Source organism: Magnolia sinica, chromosome 10 (assembly GCF_029962835.1).
Source record: "Magnolia sinica isolate HGM2019 chromosome 10, MsV1, whole genome shotgun sequence".
NCBI lineage: Eukaryota > Viridiplantae > Streptophyta > Magnoliopsida > Magnoliales > Magnoliaceae > Magnolia > Magnolia sinica.
In genome coordinates this window covers 47,858,263-47,879,111 of record NC_080582.1, presented here as the reverse complement: position 1 = coordinate 47,879,111, position 20,849 = coordinate 47,858,263, and positions in this window count along the sequence as shown.

The window sequence follows — 20,849 nt, the reverse complement described above, 5'->3', positions numbered from 1 at the left end:
TCATCGCTCGTTCGAGTAGACGGACCGAGTCTCTTCCCTTTGGCCGCCTCATTTGCAAGATCGCACATGAGTTTGGCTATAGGCTTGGAGCTGAGAAGCCGGTCCCTGTTCGTTATATCAACTTGAGGACCCTTAAGCTGATGGAGGTTGGTTCTGGTCGGCTTGCCTCTGAGGGTGAGGCCGGGTCTGAGAGTGGTGATGATGAGAGTTATGCTGAAGGTGGTGCGGAGTCTGAGGAAGAAGCAGAGCAAGACGAGGAAGAGATTGAGGCACAGGATTCGAGTGATCGCTCTCCTCCTGTGGTGCCAGAGCAGGGCGCAGAGCAGGTTGCCAGAGATGCCCGTCTTACACGGCTTGAAGAAGGGCAAGCTGCTTTACGCCAGGAGATGGTTGATCTTCGAGGCTTGGTTAAGCACAAGTTCAAGAAGATGTCCCGGACTTTGAAGTCTATCCTGTGTTGCTTGCAGGATAAGGGTGCTCCGCCTCCGTCTCCTGACTCCGACGAGTAGCATCGTCGTGGCCGTCTTTGCTTTGTTTGGTGTTTCTTTCTGTGTGTAGCCGTTGTTGGCTTGTAGTTGGTGTTGTTGTAGTGTTGTAGCTGTTAGTGGTTGTAGTAGTTGTGGTTGTTTGAAGTGTTAGATGTTGTTGTTTTCATGCTTTCCTAGTCGTGATTCATGTATTGCTGCACTACTTGTATTGCGACGATTTTGGTTAATGGAATGCATGTGGTTTGTTTTGGTGTTGTGCTGTGTTGTTGTTGTGTGGATGGATTATGTGACTTAGAATCTGACAGGTTGCATCCTTTGATTTAATGTAGGGATGCCTCCTAAGGGTTCGAAGACTTCGGCCCGTCTTTCTCTGATTGAGTCGCTTGCTGGGGTTCCTCCCTTGAGCGATAGCCAGTCAGATCCACAGGCGGGTCCATCTCGGGCCGGTGTTGGGTCGACACCTATGGCTCCTCCAGTCACACCCTCGGTTCCTGAGCCGAGCCATGCACCTTCTTCTGCTTCACCTGTTGATAGGTTTGAGCAGATGATGTTGTTGATGCAGCAGCAGCAGATTCAGCAGCAGCAGCAGCAGCAGCAGCAGGAGTTCCTCTCTTCCATGGCTGGCATCTTTGCTCAGTCAGTAGGGGCGACTCCACCTGTTTCACCTATGCCTCCATCTGGGAGTGCCAGTGCCAGTGTTAGTGCCAGCGGCACATTCGAGCGATTCCAGCGCTTGCGACCTCCTACTTTTGCGGGTTCTCATAGACCCGAGGAGGCCGAGTATTGGATTGACCGCATCTCTAAGATGCTGAGGCCGTTGCACTGCTCTGAGGTCGAGCAGGTTGAGCTTGCCACCTTCATGTTTGAGAAGGAGGCCAGTTTGTGGTGGGACAGTGTGCTTCGCACTGTCGAGGAGGACTTCGTGTGGTCGTGGCAGGCGTTTGAGGCGCGCTTCCACGAGAAGTATTTCCCGGTGACGTACCGACATGAGAAGGAGAGTGAGTTCCTTCGCCTCCGCCAGGGAGGGTTGTCGGTTACGGAGTATGAGAACCGGTTTACTGAGTTGGGGCGGTATGTTCCTTTGATCCTGGGTGATCAGCCGATGAGGATGCGGCGTTTTTCTGAGGGACTGAGACCTGAGATCCGATCGAAGATTTGCTGTGCTAGCATTTCTTCATATGCGGAGCTAGTGAGCATGTCCTTGCGAGCAGAGCAGGACGGAGATAGAGCGTCCCGCATGCGAGCACCGATGCCTCCTAGGCCGCGACCGGATTTCCAGGGTGCACCTTTCCTCGGCAAGAGGCCGCGTGTTGATTCTCCTCCTAGGCGTTCAGCGCCGCCCGCTCAGCAGATGAGAGCTGATCTGAGATGTTCTTATTGTGGGAAGGTGGGGCACTTGGACCGTTTCTGCTTCTCCCGTATGCGAGCAGGTGGTTTTACTCCACCGCAGAGGGTTAGCCGTCCGATGCCTCCGGTTATTTCTCCTCCTCCTCTTCGATCAGCGCCAGCTCATCCATCCTTCAGACCTACAGTTCCTGGTTTCAGGCCACCTCAGCGGCCCATGGTTCCTCCGCCGAATCGTCAGCAGCAGGCTCGTGTTCATGCGCTTTCAGCTGAAGCGCCTATGTCTGACTTGGTGCCGAGGTCCTTTGAGGTGACAGCGCATATTGAAGGTATTCCCGTTTCTGTGCTAGTGGATACAGGGTCCACTACTTCTCTTATTTCTTATGCGGCAGTTAGGCGTTTGGGTTTGAGATCTGTTCCTATGCAAGGAGTGACGCTTACTACCGCTACGGGGATGTCCTCTGCCTTGGGCAAGCGTTGTATGGATTGTTTGGTCGATCTGGGAAGTGGATCGATCCGTGTTGATTTGCTAGTCGCACCGCTTTATCACTACGATGTTATTATGGGTATGGATTGGCTCACGAGGATGCGAGCTGAGATTGATTGTGAAGCGAGATCAGTGACGATCCATGGACCTGAGGGCGAGATTGTTACTTTCCCAGTTCAGGTCAGTTACCCTATTCGTATTGATTTTTATTCTTCTCTGTTGGAGAGTTCGGCCGAATCGGCGTTGGTTAGTACGCCGGTAGTTCAGGAGTTTGAAGATGTGTTTGAGTCGATTCCTGGATTACCTCCTCAGCGTGAGATTGATTTTGCTATCGATCTTATGCCTGGTGCGGCGCCCATTTCTTTACCCACCTATCGGATGCCTCCGAGTGAAATGGAGGAGTTGAGGAAGCAGATAGATGGTTTGCTAGAATTGGGTTTTATTCGGCCCAGTGTGTCTCCTTGGGGAGCACCTGTTTTGTTTGTGAAGAAGAAGGATGGTTCCTTGCGATTGTGTATTGATTATCGCAGGTTGAATTTGGTAACTGTGAAGAATAAGTACCCTTTGCCCAGGATTGATGATCTGTTTGATCAGTTGAAGGGGGCACGGTACTTCTCGAAGGTTGATCTGCAGTCAGGGTATCATCAGTTGCGCGTCAAGGATGGAGACGTGCAGAAGACCGCTTTCAGGACCAGCTTCGGTCATTATGAGTTCCTTGTGATGTCGTTCGGTCTGACGAACGCACCGGCCGTGTTCATGGATCTGATGAACAGGGTGTTTCGGCCTTTCCTGTTTCGATTCGTCATTGTCTTTATTGATGACATCTTGATTTATTCGGCGAGCCGGGCAGAGCACGAGGAGCACTTAAGAGCGGTTTTGGGTACTCTTAGGGAGCATCAGCTTTTCGCACAGTTCAAGAAGTGTGATTTCTGGAAAGAGGAAGTCAAGTTCCTGGGACATGTGGTGTCCAAGGAAGGTATAGCCGTCGACCTTGCCAAGGTAGCTGCAGTGCAGGACTGGAAGCAGCCTGGTTCAGTTACTGAGGTGAGGAGTTTTCTTGGCCTTGCAGGATATTATCGACGCTTTATTCAGGACTTCTCGAAGATTGCCAGACCGTTGTCGCAGCTGACACGGAAGGATTTGAAGTTTGCTTGGAGTGAGCAGGCGGAGTTAGCTTTTCAGAAGCTGAAGGACAAGTTGACGTCCGCCCCTGTGCTAGTATTGCCAGAGCAAGGGGTTAAGTATATTATATATACTGACGCCTCTCGCGTTGGTCTGGGTTGTGTCCTTATGCAGAAGGACAGGGTGATTGCTTATGCTTCGCGTCAGTTAAGGAAACACGAAGAGAATTACCCTACGCACGACCTGGAATTGGCAGCTGTCATCTTCGCATTAAAGCTTTGGAGACATTACCTCTATGGTGAGGAGTTCGAGCTCTTTTGCGACCACAAGAGCCTTAAGTATATCTTCACGCAGCGTGATTTGAATATGAGGCAGCGCAGATGGATGGAAACATTGAAGGACTTCAAGTTCGATGTTTCTTACCATCCTGGTAAGGCGAACCTTGTGGCAGATGCGTTGAGTCGCAAGAAGGCTTTGGAGTTTGCGGCTCCGCTAATGATAGCAGAGTGGGAGATGTTGGAGTTCGTGCGCGATTTTGAGCAGAAGCTTACGGTGGTTGAGCCGTATGAGGTTATCGCACACATTCGTGTACAGCCCCTTATCGACGAGAGGATCGTTGCAGCTCAGGCAGATGATGAGCTTTTGGTGAAGATGAGGCAGCGGGTTGGTACAGATGAGAACTCCGACTGGAGTGTTAGTTCTGATGGGGGCCTACGTTTTCGTGGCCGGTTATGTGTTCCTGACATCCCTGACTTGAGACGTGAGGTTCTCGAGTTAGCCCATAGTTCTAAGCTTGCGATGCATCCAGGTAGCACGAAGATGTATCAGGATATGAAGAGGTCTTATTGGTGGGACAATATGAAGGTCCAGATTGCTGAATTTGTTTCTCGTTGTCTCACGTGCCAGCAGGTCAAGGCAGAGCATCGCCGACCTCCTGGGTTGTTGCAGCCCATGCCCATAGCTGAATGGAAGTGGGATTTCATCTCTATGGATTTTATTTCTGGGTTGCCGAGGACGAGAAAGGGATTTGACTCTATTTGGGTGATCGTCGATCGATTAACGAAGTCGGCGCATTTCTTACCGATCAGAGTCACTTACTCTGCAGACGAGTTGGCTAGGTTGTATATCAAGGAGATAGTGCGTCTGCATGGAGTTCCCCTGGAGATTGTGTCTGATAGAGACACGCGTTTTACATCTATCTTCTGGACTCGTATCCAGGAAGCGATGGGTGTGAAACTGAAGTTCAGCACCGCGTTTCATCCGCAAACAGATGGGCAGACGGAGCGCGTGAATCAAGTCCTGGAAGATATGTTGCGAGCTTGTGTTTTGGATTTCAAAGACAGTTGGGATGATTGTCTTCAGTATGCAGAGTTCGCGTATAATAATAGTTTCCAGGCGAGTATCGGTATGGCTCCCTTCGAGGCGTTGTATGGTCGCCCGTGCAGAGCACCACATTGTTGGGCAGAAATTGGTGAGCGTAGTTTGCTTGGCCCAGAGTTGGTGCAGGTGACTTCAGAGAAGGTTGACATCATTCGACGTCGACTTCTGACAGCGCAGAGCAGGCAGAAGAGTTATGCTGATACGAGGCGTCGACCGCTTGAGTTCGTAGTGGGAGATCATGTTTTTCTGAAGGTCTCTCCTATGAAGGGAGTTTTGCGGTTCGGTAAGAAGGGGAAGCTGACGCCGAGATTTATTGGTCCATTTCAAGTTCTGGATCGAGTGGGAGCGGTAGCATACCGCCTTGCTTTGCCCACACCTCTTGCGGGCGTGCATAACGTATTTCACGTTTCTATGCTGAAGAAGTACGTTCCTGATCCTTCGCATATTATCAGTTGGGAGCAAGTGCAGTTAAGTGAGGATGCCACTTATGTACTGCAACCGACACGTATTCTGGATAGAAAGGAGCAGGTACTGCGTAGCAAGGTTATCCCTCTCGTGAAGGTGCTATGGACGCATCATGGCGTAGAAGAGGCTACTTGGGAATCTGAAGCTGAGGTCAAGAAGACCTACCCTCTGATCCTCGAGGATTATATGAAGGTATGAATTTCGAGGACGAAATTTTCTTTAAGGGGGGTAGATTGTAACGACCTTGGAATTTTTGTGCTAATCTTTCCTTAAGTAGTTGTTTTGGGGTAATTAGCGCTCTACTTGATTGCTTGTGAAATTCGCATCAATCACTTTAAATTGTATCTGCATGGCTCTAAACGTGTAGATTAGTGAGCGCTACGTTACTCTGAAATCTGGGATCCATCGCTAAATCCAGTTGTTCTGGGGAATTTTTGGAAGATCTGGATCGGACCTAGACCGCGCGTCGAAAGTCCGATGGCGATGATCTTAGGCTGTTGCGGTCACTGAGTTGGGCTTGACCTCAAAAATCAAGTCCATCTGATGTTCTGGGTCGATTTGGTTGAGCTCGGAGTGAAGAGTGTGAGAACGGTTGGAATTTATTAAGCTTTTATGAAATCTGAGTCGTGTCGCTTGCGCGACGATTTTAAGCTATCTGACCGTTGGATTCTGACCCAATTTCACCCTCTGATCAGGATAGTTGGCCCAGGCATATCCTAGTGCTTGTGGACCTGATCGAGATTCCGTGACCGTTGAATTGAGTGTGGTCCGCCACGGCTGATCTGAAGAGCCGGTCGGTACGAAAACTCAGCCTGACCTAGATCCATGGTCAGTGAGCTTAAGTCCGACCTTTCGTGGTTATAGGCCCACCAGAAGTGCTTCGTTGGATCGAGAAAGGCGTACTTTGGTTATAACCTAAGTATACCTTGACCCTGGGGTTATTTCCATCATTTTAAGGCCTATATATAGTCCTTAAACCCTAGCTCTCATTTCCATACGAATTTTCTCTAACCCTAGCTTGGAAAGAGAGTGGAAAAGAGAGAGGAAGTGAGAGAGATTGGTTGGTGAATCACCTTGATTCTTCCTTGTTCTTCTTCACCTTTGAACCTTCACTTTGAATCGTTCCTCTGACGATTCTGAGTTCTTTTGGGGTAAGTTAAACTAACCCTAACCTGTGTTAGAGCTTAGATTAGACTTGGTGTTGTTGTATCTCATTTCTATCCTTATTTTAGGGTATTCTTGCGCCGTTGACGAAGACAACTCGTCTAAATCAGTTCGGTTCTTTCTTTGCTTAAGGTGCGGACTTTAAGTGTATAGGTTATGGTTTTCAAGGCTTTCAATGCCAGTTAGTGATTTATTCTTGTTATGGATGAGATTTCACATGCCAAATGTTGTGTTTACGTTGCTTTCCTGATATGCATGTGCTATATTGAGATTTGTGTATTCTAAGTGTATTTATAAAGTACCGTATACGTATAAAATACGCACTTATGTTTGCCATGATTTTTGGTCATGTATGTATGCTAGATGCATGTATGACAACTCCTTGGGAAAAGGAATTGTCTAAGTGCACGTATTTCAACATGCGTCATGTATGTTGTTCCATGAATGCTAAGTGTTTGTAGAAATGCATGAATGATCTACGTGTAACTGATTACACTAAATGCAGGCGTTGAGAAGTGATTCTCAATACTTCTATGGATGCGCATGATTTCCCTTATGCATTTACATTCCAAGTTATTTAAATTCAAGCATTCCTATGCTTACATTTATGTTAAGTTGATATTCTTCAGATGTGTATGCACCATGATTTGAGTGGTTGTTCCATTACTGTTTTACATTCCATATGAATATCTGTCGTAGTGTAGGATGTTTGGGACTATGCCTTAGTCCAGAAAATCGGTAATTGACCCTATGGTCGTGGTTGAGATTGCTTTCGCCACGTGAGACGCATTAGACGAACCCGAGCCGTATTAGAGTTGGCGGCAGTGGTTTGGCCACGCGGAGTGTTTGCGCACTCCATGTCGTTCAATTCAACGTGCGCTCGTGCTAGTCGAGTTCGTCAAATAACCCGATTGTCCGATGTATGTTAACCATGTATGGACGCTACTGCTTGAATCTAGGGTACCGAACTTACCAGTGAAATCCTAATAACCATGGTACCTGATCCGCTAAGACTCATGAGCCGGACATGGTGGTATGGGACACCGTGGTCGAGCTGTCGGCCTACGCTGGGGTGACGAGCCTCCCCGTAGTGACCAGTGAGCAACTTAACTCGTGAGCCGATTATGGTGGTATGGGACACTATATTCGTGCTGTCGGCCTACATTGATTGGTGACGAGCCCTTTGTAGTGACCTCGAGCATACCTGGATACCGCAAGGAGGTGACGAGCCGATCTGTGGTAGTAAGGGCATGAAAGGCGTGCATTGATTGGTGACGAGCCCTTTACTACGACCTCAACTATATGATCGTATGCAATGTCTAGGATTGACGACCCTAGTATGGATCACTGTTTGGATGGTGATATGAGGAAGGTATCTTAGCTTCCCAATCCTGCTGTATGAATTGGACTAATAACAACTTGGTAATCATATCCATGCACCGCATTTGCATGTGCTTTGTAGATGTGGCGCACTTTGAGGCGATGTCATGCGTAACGTAAGATGAAGACGCTGAGGGTGTACGTGTGAGGGCACGCATCATATTGCATTCATACCTGCATTAACAAGAGTACTTAGGATTTATTTAATTGTCCTGCTTTATCATTACTGTTTGATTGAACTGATAGCATGTTAACCAGTGCCTTATTGTTCCACTGAGTTGATCACTCACTCCCACGTTTCTGGGGCGGTGTTACACACCCACCAGACTCTGTCTTAGGCCCTGATGTTGCAGATGTGGATGCGACGTCTGAGGCAGAGCGGGAGCTGGATGACGACGAGGCTGCCTTCTCCTATATGCAGTTTTCAGACGGGTTCTAGCGAGCCTCGGTCTGTTGCGCGGGATCTATGGGATGACTATTTTGGGAACTGAAATGATGTAACTTGTACTTATAATTTTGATAAATAACACTTTTACACGATCTGGTTGTATATGTAATTCAGGGACTTACACTTGTACACATATTTTACTATAAGTCTTCCGCTTGCTTTATTCACTTACCCCTGAATCATATCTGCGTTTTGGCTTAATCTATCCCATGTTTATGTGCTAATACAGTCAACATACATCATTCATTAAATATGTTGCATAAGTGATGTTTTGGAACTCGGGAGCTGAGTTATGCTCGACCCCCGAATTTCAGGGCGTTACAATATATATATGTAATACACGGAGAACATCGCATCAAACGAGGGAGTTGTGAACATCTCTATTAGATCACGCTATTTGGAAAGATTAACAATCTAAATTGCAAAATGACGATCGAAGAGTTCCAACATGCTTTTGGGTTATCGAACGGTCTCAGAATTGGCCAATTCAAGTCCCATTTCGAAGGTTGTCGAGTTACCATTCCAATATGCTCAAAATAGTCTACATTTGAGCACTGAATAGAGAGTTATGAAGTTTACTATTGGACAAGGAGATGAAGGAAAAATTCTGGACAGACGACCGGGATCCAACTTACGGATGAGCAAATGGTCTTAAAATATGACGATTCAAGTCAAGAATGAAAGTGCACTAAAGTACCTTTCAAATGACAAAAAATTGACCCAATCCGACATCAAACGAGGGAGTTATATGCATCTCCATTGGATAGCGCGATTTGGAAACATTATCTATCCAAATTGGAAAATGACGATCAAAGAGTTCCAACAGGCTTTTGGGATATCGAACGGTCTCAAAATTAGACAATTCCAGTCGCATTTGGAAGCTTGTCGAGTTATCATTCCAATGAGCTCAAAATAGTCTAAATTCGACCATTAAAGGGAGATTAATAAAGGTTACTATTGGACAAGGAGATGAAGGAAAAATTCAGGACCAAAGATTGCGATCCCACTTATGGATGCGCAAATGGTCTCGAAATACGACGATTCAAGTCAGGAATGAAAAAGCACTAAATTACCTTTTAGATGACCAAAAATCGACCCAATCTGACATCAAACGTGGGAGTTATGAACATCTCCATTGGGTCACACTATTTGGAAAGCTTAACAATCTAAATTGCAAAATGACGATCGAAGAGTTCCAATGTGCTTTTGGGTTATCGAACAGTCTTAGAATTAGCCAATTCTAGTCCCATTTGGAAGGTTGTCGAGTTACCATTCCAATGTGCTCAAATAGTCTACATTTGACCACTGAATAGAGAGTTATGAAGTTTACTATTGGACAAGGAGATGAAGGAAAAATTCAAGACCAACGACTGCGATCCAACCTACGAATGTGCAAATGGTCTCGAAATATGACGATTCAAGTCAGGAATGAAAGTGCACTAAAGTACCTTTCAAATGACAAAAAAATGACCCAATCCAACATCAAACGAGGGAGTTATAAGAATCTCCATTGGATAGCGTGATTTGGAAAGATTAACAATCCAAATTGTAAAATGACGATCGAAGAGTTCTGACATGCTTTTTGGATATCGAACGATCTCATAAATAGACAATTCTGGTCCCATTTGGAAGCTTGTCGTGTTAACATTCCAATGAACTCAAAATTGTCTAAATTTGACCATTGAAGAGATAGTTATGAAGGTTACTATTCGACAAGAAGATGAAGGAAAAATTCAGGACTGACGACTGCAATCCCACTAACACTACACAAATAGTCTCAGAATACGATGATTCAAATCAGGAAAGAAAGAGAACTAAATTACCTTTCAAATGACCAAAAATTGACCCAATTCAACATCAAACAAGGGAGTTATGAGCAACTCCATTGGATCACGTGATTTGGAAACATTATCAATCCAAATTGGAAAATGACGATTGAAGAGTTCCAACGGGCTTTTGGGATATCGAACGGTCTCAGAATTAGACAATTCCGGTCGCATTTAGAAGCTTGTCGAGTTACCATTCCAATGAGCTCAAAATAGTCTAAATTCGACCACTAAAGGGAGAGTAATGAAGGTTACTATTGGACAAGGAGATGAAGGAAAAATTTAGGACCAATGACTATGATCCCACATACAGATGCACAAATGGTCTCGAAATATGACGATTCAAATCAGGAATGAAAAAGCACTAAAGTTCCTTCTAGATGACCAAAAATCAACCTAATCCGACCTCAAACGAGGGAGTTATGAACATCTCCATTGGATCATGCTATTTGGAAAGATTTATAATCTAAATTACAAAATGACGATCGAAGAGTTCCAACGTGCATTTGGGTTATCAAACGGTCTCAGAATTAGCCAATTCTAGTCCCATTTTGAAGGTTGTTGAGTTACCATTCCAATGTGCTCAAAATAGTCTACATTCGACCACTGAATAGAGAGTTATAAAGTTTACTATTGGACAAGGAGATGAAGGAAAAATTTAGGACCGACGACTGCGATCCCACTTACGGATGTGCAAATGATCTTGGAATACAATGATTCAAGTTAGGAATGAAAGTGCACTAAAGTACCTTTCAAATGATAAAAAATTGACCCAATCCAACATCAAACGAGGGAGTTATAAGCATCTCCGTTGGATAGCGCAATTTGGAAAGATTAACAGTCCAAATTGTGAAATGATGATCGAAGAGTTCCAACGCGCTTTTTGGACATCGAACGATCCCAGAATTAGACAATTCTGGTCCCATTTGGAAGGTTGTCGAGTTACCATTCCAACAAACTCAAAATTGACTAAATTCGACCACTGAAGAAAGAGTTATGAAGGTTACTATTGGACAAGGAGATGAAGGAAAAATTCAGGACTGACGACTGTGATCCCACTAGCAGTTGGACAAATGGTCTCGGAATACGACGATTCGAGTTAGGACTGAAAGAGAACTAAAGAACCTTTCAAATGACTAAAAATTGACCCAATCTAACTTCAAACAAGGGAGTTATGAGCATCTCCATTAGATCGCGCGATTTGGAAAGATTATCAATCCAAATTGGAAAATGACAATTGAAGAGTTCCAACAGGCTTTTGTGATATTGAACGGTCTCAGAATTAGACAATTTCGGTCGCATTTGGAAGCTTGTCGAGTTACCATTCCAATGAGCTCAAAATAGTCTAAATTCGACCACTAAAGGGAGAGTAATGAAGGTTACTAGTGGACAAGGAGATGAAGGAAAAATTCAGGTTCGACAACTGCGATCCCACTTACGGATGCACAAATGGTATAGGAATACGACGATTTATGTCTAAAATGAAGGAGCCGTAAAGTACCTTTCAGATGACCAAAAATTGACCGAATCCGACATCAAACAATGTAGTGATGAGCATCTTCGTTGGATCGCACGATTTGGAAAGATTAACAATCCAAATTACCAAATCATGATCGAAGAGTTCCAATGGGCTTTCGGGATACCTAACAGTCTCAGAATTAGACAATTCGGGTCCCATTTGGACGCTTGTCGAGTTATCATTCCAATGAGCTCAAAATAGTCTAAATTCGACTACTGAAGAGAGAGTAATGAAGGCTACTATTGGACAAGGTGATGAAGTAAAAAATTTAGGACAGATGATTGCGATCCCACTTAAGGATCCGTAAATGGTCACGGAATACGATGATTCAAGTCAGGGATGAAAGAGCACTAAAGTACCTTTTAAATGACCTAAAATTGACCCAATCTGACATCAAACCAGGGAGTTATGAGCATCTCTGTTGGATCGCGCGATTTGAAAAGATTAACAAACCAAATTGCAAAATGACCATCGAAGAGTTCCAACGGGCTTTTGGGATATCAAACGGTCTCAGAAGTTGGCAATTCTGGTCCCATTTGGAAGCTTGTCGAGTTACCATTCCAATGATCTCAAAATAGTCTAAATTTGACCACTGAAGAGAGAGTTATGAAGGTTACTATTGGACAAGGAGATGAAGTAAAAATTTAGGTCTGACAACTGCGATCCCACTTACAGATGCACAAATGGTCTCGGAATACGATGATTTAAGTCTGGAATGAAGGAGCACTAAAGTACCTTTCAGATGACCAAAATTTGACCCAATCCGACATCAAACGATTGAGTTATGAGCATCTCCGTTGGATCACGTGATTTCAAAAGGTTAACAATCCAAATTGCAAAATGACGATCGAAGAGTTCCAACGGGATTTGGGATATCGAACTGTCTCAGAATTTGACAATTCTGGTCCCATTTGGAAGCTTGTCGAGTTACCATTCTAATGAGCACAAAATAATCTAAATTAGACTACTGAAGAGAGAGTTATGAAGGTTACTATTGGCCAAGGAGATGAAGGAAAAACTCAGGATAGAAGACTACGATCCCCCTTACAAATGAAAGAGCACTAAAGTACCTTTTAGATGACTAAAAATTGACCCAATTGGACATCAAATGAGGGAGTTATGAGCATCTCTGTTGGATCGCGTAATTTAGAAAGATTAACAATCTAAATTCCGAAATGACAATCGAAGAGTTCTAATTGGCTTTTGGGATATTGAACGGTCTAAGAATTAGACAATTATAGTCCCATTTGGTAGCTTGTCGAGTTACCATTCCAATGTGCTCAAAATAGTCTAAATTCGACCACTGAAGAGACAGTTATGAAGGTTACTATCGAACAAGGAGATGAAGTAAAAATTTGGGACCGACGACTGGGATCCCACTTACGGATGCGCTAATGGTCTCAGAATACGATGATTCAAGTTAGGAATGAAAGAGCACTAAAGTATCGTTTAGATGACCAAAAATTGATCCAATCTGACATCAAACGAGGGTGTTATGAGCCTCTCCATTGGATCGCGTGATTTTGAAAGATTAACAATCCAAATTGCAAAATGGCGATCGAAGAGTTCCAACGTGCTTTTGGGATATTGAACGTTCTCAGAAATAGCCAACCATTTGGAAGCTTGTCGATTTACCATTCCAATGAGCTCAAAATAGTCTATATTCGACCACTAAAGAGAGAGTAATGAAGGTTACTATTGGACAAGGAGATGAAGGAAAAATTCAGTACCAACAACTGCGATCCCACTTACGGATGCGCAAATGGTCTCGAAATACGACGATTCAAGTCAGGAATGAAGAAGCACTAACATACCTTTTCGATTAGCAAAAATTGACCCAATCCGACATCAAATGAGGGAGTTCTGAACATCTCCGTTGGATCACGCTATTTGGAAAGATTAACAATCTAAATTGCAAAATGACGATCAAAGAGTTCCAACGAGATTTTGGGTTATCGAACGGTCTCAGAATTAGCCAATTCTAGTCCTATTTTGAAGGTTGTCGAGTTACCATTCCAATGTGCTCAAAATAGTCTACATTTGACCACTGATTAGAGAGTTATGAAGTTTACTATTGGGCGTGGAGATGAAGGAAAAATTCAGGACCGACAACTGGGATCCAACTTACGGATGAGAAAATGGTCTTGGAATACGACGATTCAAGTCAGGAATGAAAGTGCACTAACGTAACTTTCAAATGACAAAAAATTGATCCAATCCAACATCAAACGAGGGGTTATAAGCATCTCCTTTGCATCACGTGATTTGGAAAGATTAACAATCCAAATTATAAAATCATGATCGAAGAGTTCCAACATGCTTTTGGGATATTGAACGGTCTCGAAATTAACCATTTTTGGTCCTATTTGGAGGCATGTCAAGTTACTACTCCAATGAGCTCAAAATAGTCTAAATTTGACCACTGAAGAGAGAGTTATGAAGGTTACTATTGGACAAGGAGATAAAAGTAAAATTCTGGACCGACGACTGTGATCCCACTTACGGATGCCAAAATGATCTCGGAATACGACAATTCTAGTCAGGAATGAAAGAGAACTAAAGTACCTTTCAAATGACCAAAAATTGGCCCAATCCAACATCAAACAAGGGAGTTATGAGCATCTCTATTGGATCGCGTGATTTGGAAACATTATCAATCCAAATTGGAAAATGACGATCGAAGAGTTCCAACAGGCTTTTGGGATATCGAACTGTCTCAGAATTAGAAAATTCTGGTCGCATTTGGAAGCTTGTCAAGTCACCATTCCAATGAGCTCAAAATAGTCTAAATTCGACCACTAAAGGGAGAGTTATGAAGGTTACTATTGGACAAGGAGATGAAGGAAAAATTCTGGTCTGACGACTGCGATCCCACTTACAGATGCACAAATGGTCTCAGAATACGACGATTTTAGTCTAGAATGAAGGAGCACTAAAGAACCTTTCAGATTACCAAAAATTGACCCAATTCGACATCAAACGAGGGAGTTATGAGCATCTCTGTTGGATCGCGTGATTTGTTAACAATCCAAATTACCAAATCATGATCGAAGAGTTCAAATGGGCTTTCGGGATACCTAACGGTCTTAAAATTAGACAATTCTGGTACCATTTGGACCCTTGTCGAGTTATCATTCCAATGAGCTCAAAATAGTCTAAATTCGACCACTGAAGAGAGAGTAATGAAGGTTACTATTGGACAAGGTGTTGAAGTAAAAATTCAAGACGGACGATTGCGATCCCACTTAAGGATCGTAAATGCTCTCGGAATACGACGATTCAAGTCAGGAATGGAAGAGCACTAAAGTACCTTTCAGATGACCTAAAATTGTCCTAATTCGACATCAAATGAGGGAGTTATGAGCATCTATGTTGGATCGCGTGATTTGGAATGATTAACAAACCAAATTGCAAAATGACGATCAAAGAGTTCTAACAGGCTTTTAGGATATCAAACGGTCTTAGAATTAGCCAATTCTGGTCCCATTTCATTTGGAAGCTTGTCGAGTTACCATTCCAATTAGCTCAAAATAGTCTAAATTCAACCACTGAAGAGAGAGTTATGATGATTACTATTGGACAAGGAGATGAAGGAAAAATTCAGGACTGACAACAGCGATCCCAGTTACAGATGAGCAAATAGTCTCAGAATGTGATGATTCAAGTCAGGAAAGAATGAGCACTAAAGTACCTTTCAGATGGCCAAAAATTGACCCAATCCGACATCAAATGAGGGAGTTATGAGCATCTCCACTGGATCACGCGATTTGGAAATATTAACAATCCAAATTGGAAAAAGACGATTGAAGAGTTCCAACGTGCTTTTGGGATATTGAATGGTCTGAAATTAACCAATTCTGATCCAATTTGGAAGCTTGTCGAGTTACCATTCCAATGACCTCAAAATAGTCTAAATTCAACCACTGAAGAGAGAGTTATGATGGTTACTATTGGACAAGGAGATGAAGGAAAAATTTAGGACTGACGACTGCGATCCCACTAATAGATGCGCAAATGGTCTCGGAATACGATGATTCAAGTCAGGAAAGAATGAGCACTAAAGTACCTATCAGATGACCAAAAATATACCCAATCCGACATCATACGAGGGTGTTATGAGCATCTCCGTTGGATCGCGCGATTTGGAAAGATTAACAATCCAAATTGCAAAATGATGATCGAAGATTTCCAATGGGATTTTGAGATATCGAACGGTCTCAGAATTAGACAATTCTGGTCCCATTTAGAAGTTTGTCGAGTTACCATTCCAATAAGCTCAAAATAGTCTAAAATTTTCCACTGAAGAGAGGGTTATGAAGGTTACAATTGCACATGGAGATGTAGAAAAAATTCAGGATCGACGACTGCCATCCCACTTACAGATGCGCAAATGGTCTCGGAATATGACGATGCAAATCAGGAATGAAAGAGCACTAAAGTACCTTTCAGTTGACCAAAAATCAACCCAATCCGACATCAAACAAGGGAGTTATGTGCATCTCTGTTCGATCACGTGATTTGGAAAATTAACAATCTAAATTGCAAAAATGACAATCGAAGAGTTCCAACAGGCTTTTGGGATATCGAACGGTCTCAGAATTAGACAATTCTGGTCGCATTGGAACCTTGTCGTGTTACCATTCCAATGAGCTCAAAATTGTCTAAATTCGACCACTAAAGAGAGAGTTATGAAGGATACTATTGGACAAGGAGATGAAGGAAAAATTCAAGTCTGACGACTGCGATCCCACTTATAGATGCACAAATGGTCTCGAAATACGATGATTTAAGTCTGGAATGAAGGAGCACTAAAGTAACTTTTAGATTACCAAAAATCAACCCAATCCGACATCAAACGAGGGAGTTATGAGCATCTCCATTGGTTCGCGCAATTTGAAAAGATTAACTATCCAAATTACCAAATCAAGATCGAAGAGTTCCAATGGGCTTTCGGGATACCTAACGGTCTTAAAATTAGACAATTCTGGTCTCATTTGGACACTTGTTGAGTTATCATTCCAATGAGCTCAAAATAGTCTAAATTTGACCACTAAAGAGAGAGTAATGAAGGTTACTATTGGGCAAGGAGATGAAGTAAAATTCAGGACCGACGACTGCGATCCCACTTACGGATGCGTAAATGGTCTTGGAATATGACGATTTAAGTCTGGAATGAAGGAGCACTAAAGTACATTTCAGATTACCAAAAATTGACCCAAACCGACATCAAACGAGGGAGTTATGAGCATCTCCGTTGGATTGCACGATTTAGAAAGATTAACAATCCAAATTGCAAAATGACGATCGAAGTGTTCCACCGGGTTTTGGGATACCGAACGGTCTCAGAATTAGACAATTCGGGTCCCATTTGGAAGCTTGTCTAGTTACCATTCTAATGAGCTCAAAATAGTCTAAATTCGACCATTGAAGAAAGAGCTAAGAAGGTTACTATTGGACAAGGAGATGAAGGAAAAATTCAGGAGAGACGACTACAATCCCACTTACGGATCCCTAAATGGTCTCGGAATATGATGATTCAAGTCAAGAATGAAAGTGCACTAAAGTACCTTTCAGATGACCAAAAATATACCCAATCGGACATCAAACGAGGGAGTGATGAGCATCTCCATTAGATCACATGATTTGGAAATATTAACAATCCAAATTGCAAAACGACGATTGAAGAGTTTCAATGGGATTTTGGGATATCGAACGGTCTAAGAATTAGACAATTCTGGTCCCATTTGGAAGTTTGTTGAGTTACCATTCCAATAAGCTCAAAATAGTCTAAATTTGACCACTGAAGAGAGAGTAATGAAGGTTACTATTGCACACGGAGATGTAGAAAAAATTTAGGACCGACGACTGTGATCCCACTTATAGATGCTCAAATGGTCTCGAAATATGACGATGCAATTCAGGAATGAAAGAACACTAAAGTACCTTTCAGTTGACCAAAAATCAACCCAATCCGACATCAAACAAGGGAGTTATGTGCATCTCCATTGGATCACGCGATTTGGAAAGATTAACAATCTAAATTGCAAAAATGACAATCGAATAGTTCCAACAGGCTTTTGGGATATCGAACGGTCTCAGAATTAGACAATTCCGGTCGAATTTGGAAGCATGTCGAGTTACCATTCTAATGAGCTCAAAATAGTCTAAATTCAACCACTAAAGGTAGAGTTATGAAGGTTACTATTGGACAAGGAGATGAAGGAAAAATTCAGGTCGGACGATTGCGATCCCACTTACAAATGCACAAATGGTCTCGGAATACGACGATTTAAGTCTGGAATGAAGGAGCACTAAAGTACCTTTTAGATGACCAAAAATCGACCCAATCCGACATCAAACGATTGAGTTATGAGCATCTACATTGGATCACGTAATTTTGAAAGATTAACAATCTAAATTGTAAAATGACGATCGAAGAGTACCAATGGGATTTGGGATACCGAACGACCTTAGAATTAGACAATTCTGGTCCAATTTGGAAGCTTGTCGAGTTACCATTCTAATGAGCTCAAAATAGTGTAGATTAGACACTGAAGAGAGAGTTATGAAGGTTACTATTGGACAAGGAGATGAAGGAAAAATTCAGGTCTGACGACTGCGATCCCACTTGCAAATGCACAAATGGTTTCGGAATATGACGATTTAAGGATGGAATGAAGGAGCACTAAAGTACCTTTCAGATTACCAAAAATTGACCCAAACCGACATCAAACGAGGGAGTTATGAGCATCTCCATTGGATCAAGCTATTTGAAAAGATTAACAATCCAAATTACCAAATCATGATTGAAGAGTTCCAATGGGCTTTCGGGATACTAACAGTCTTAAAATTAGACAATTCTGGTCCCATTTGGATGCTTGTCGAGTTATCATTCCAATGTGCTCAAAATAGTCAAAATTCGACCACTGAAGAGAGAGTAATGAAGGTTATGATCAGACAAGGTGTTGAAGTAAAAATTCAGGACAGACGATTTGATCCCACGTAAGGATTCATAAATGGTGTCGGAATACAATGATTCAAGTCAGGAATGAAACAACACTAAAGTACCTTTTAGATGACCTAAAATTAACCCAATCCAACATCAAACGAGGGAGTTATAGCATCTCTGTTGGATCGCGTGATTTGGAAAGATTAACAAACCAAATTGTAAAATGACGATCGAAGAGTTCCAATGGGCTTTTGGGATATCGAACGGTCTCAGAAGTAGACAATTCTAGTCCCATTTGGAAGCTTGTCGAGTTACCATTCCAATGAGCTCAAAATAGTCTAAATTTGACCACTGAAGAGAGAGTTATGAAGGTTACTATCGGACAAGGAGATGAAGTAAAAATTAAGGACCAACGACTACGATCCCACTTACGGTTCGCAAATGGTCTCGGAATATGACAATTTAAGTCAGGAATGAAAGAGCATTAAAGTACCATTCAGATGACAAAAAATGACCCAATCTGACATCAAACGAGGGAGTTATGAGCATCTTTGTGGGATTGCACGATTTGGAAAGATTAACAATCCAAATTGCAAAATGATGATTGAAGTGTTCCAACGTGTTTAGGGATGCCGAACGGTCTCAGAATTAGACAATTCGGGTCCCATTTGGAAGCTTGTTGAGTTACCATTCTAATGAGCTCAAAATAGTCTAAATTCGACCACTGAAGAGAGAGTTAAGAAAGTTACTATTGGACAAGGAGATGAAGGAAAAATTCAAGACAGACGACTGCAATCCCACTTACGAATCCCTAAATGGTCTCGGAATATGATGATTCAAGACATGAATGAAAGAGCACTAAAGTACCTTTCAGATGACCAAAAATATACCTAATCAGACATTAAATGAGGGAGTTATGAACATCTCCATTGAATCGCCTGATTTGGAAAGATTAACAATCCAAATTGCAAAATGACGATGGAAGAGTTCCAATGGGATTTCGGGATATCGAACGGTCTCAGAATTAGACAATTTTGGTCCCATTTGGAAGTTTGTCGAGTTACCATTCCAATAAGCTCAAAAAAGTCTAAATTTGACCGCTGAAGAGAGGGTTATGAAGGTTACTATTGCACACGGAGATGTAGAAAAAATTCAGGACTGACGACTGCGATCCCACTTACAGATGCGCAAATGGTCTCGGAATATGATGATGCAAATCAAGAATGAAAGAACACTAAAGTACCTTTCAGTTGACCAAAAATCAACCCAATCCGACATCAAACAAGGGAGTTATGTGCATCTCCATTGGATCACGCGATTTGGAAACATTAACAATTTAAATTGCAAAAATGACAATTGAAGAGTTCCAACGGGCTTTAGGGATATCGAACGGTCTCATAATTAGACAATTTCAGTCACATTTGGAAGCTTGTCGAGTTACCATTCCAATGAGCTTAAAATAGTCTAAATTCGACCACTAAAGGGAGAGTTATGAAGGTTACTATTGGACAAGGAGATGAAGGAAAAATTTAGGTCTGACGACCGCGATCCCACATATAGATGTACAAATGGTCTCGGAAAACGACGATTTAAGTTTGCATTGAAGGAGCACTAAAGTACCTTTTAGATGACCAAAAATTGACCCAATTCGACATCAAATGATTAAGTTATGAGCATCTCCATTGGATCGCGCGATTTCAAAAGATTTGCAACCGAAATTGTAAAATGACGATCGAAGAGTTCCAATGGGATTTGGGATACCGAATGGTCTCAGAATTAGACAATTTTGGTCCCATTTGGAAGCTTGTCAAGCTACCATTCTAATGAGCTCAAAATAGTCTAAATTAGACCACTGAAGAGAGAGTTATGAAGGTTACTATTGGACAAGGAGATGAAGGAAAAATTCAGGACAGAAGACTACGATCCCACTTACAAATGAAAGAGCACTAAAGTACCTTTTAGATGACTAAAAATTGACACAATTGGACATCAAACCAGGGAGTTATCAACACTCCGATGGATCGCGCGATTTGGAAAGATTAACAATCCAAATTCTAAAATGACAATTGAAGAGTTCTAATGGGCTTTTAGGATATCGAACGATCTAAGAATTAGACAATTTTAGTCCCATTTGGTAGCTTGTCGAGTTACCATTCCAATGAGCTCAAAATAGTCTAAATTTAACCACTGAAGAGACAGTTATGAAGGTTACTATCGGACAAGGAGATAAAGTAAAAATTCAGGACCAATGATTGGGATCCCACTTACATATGCACA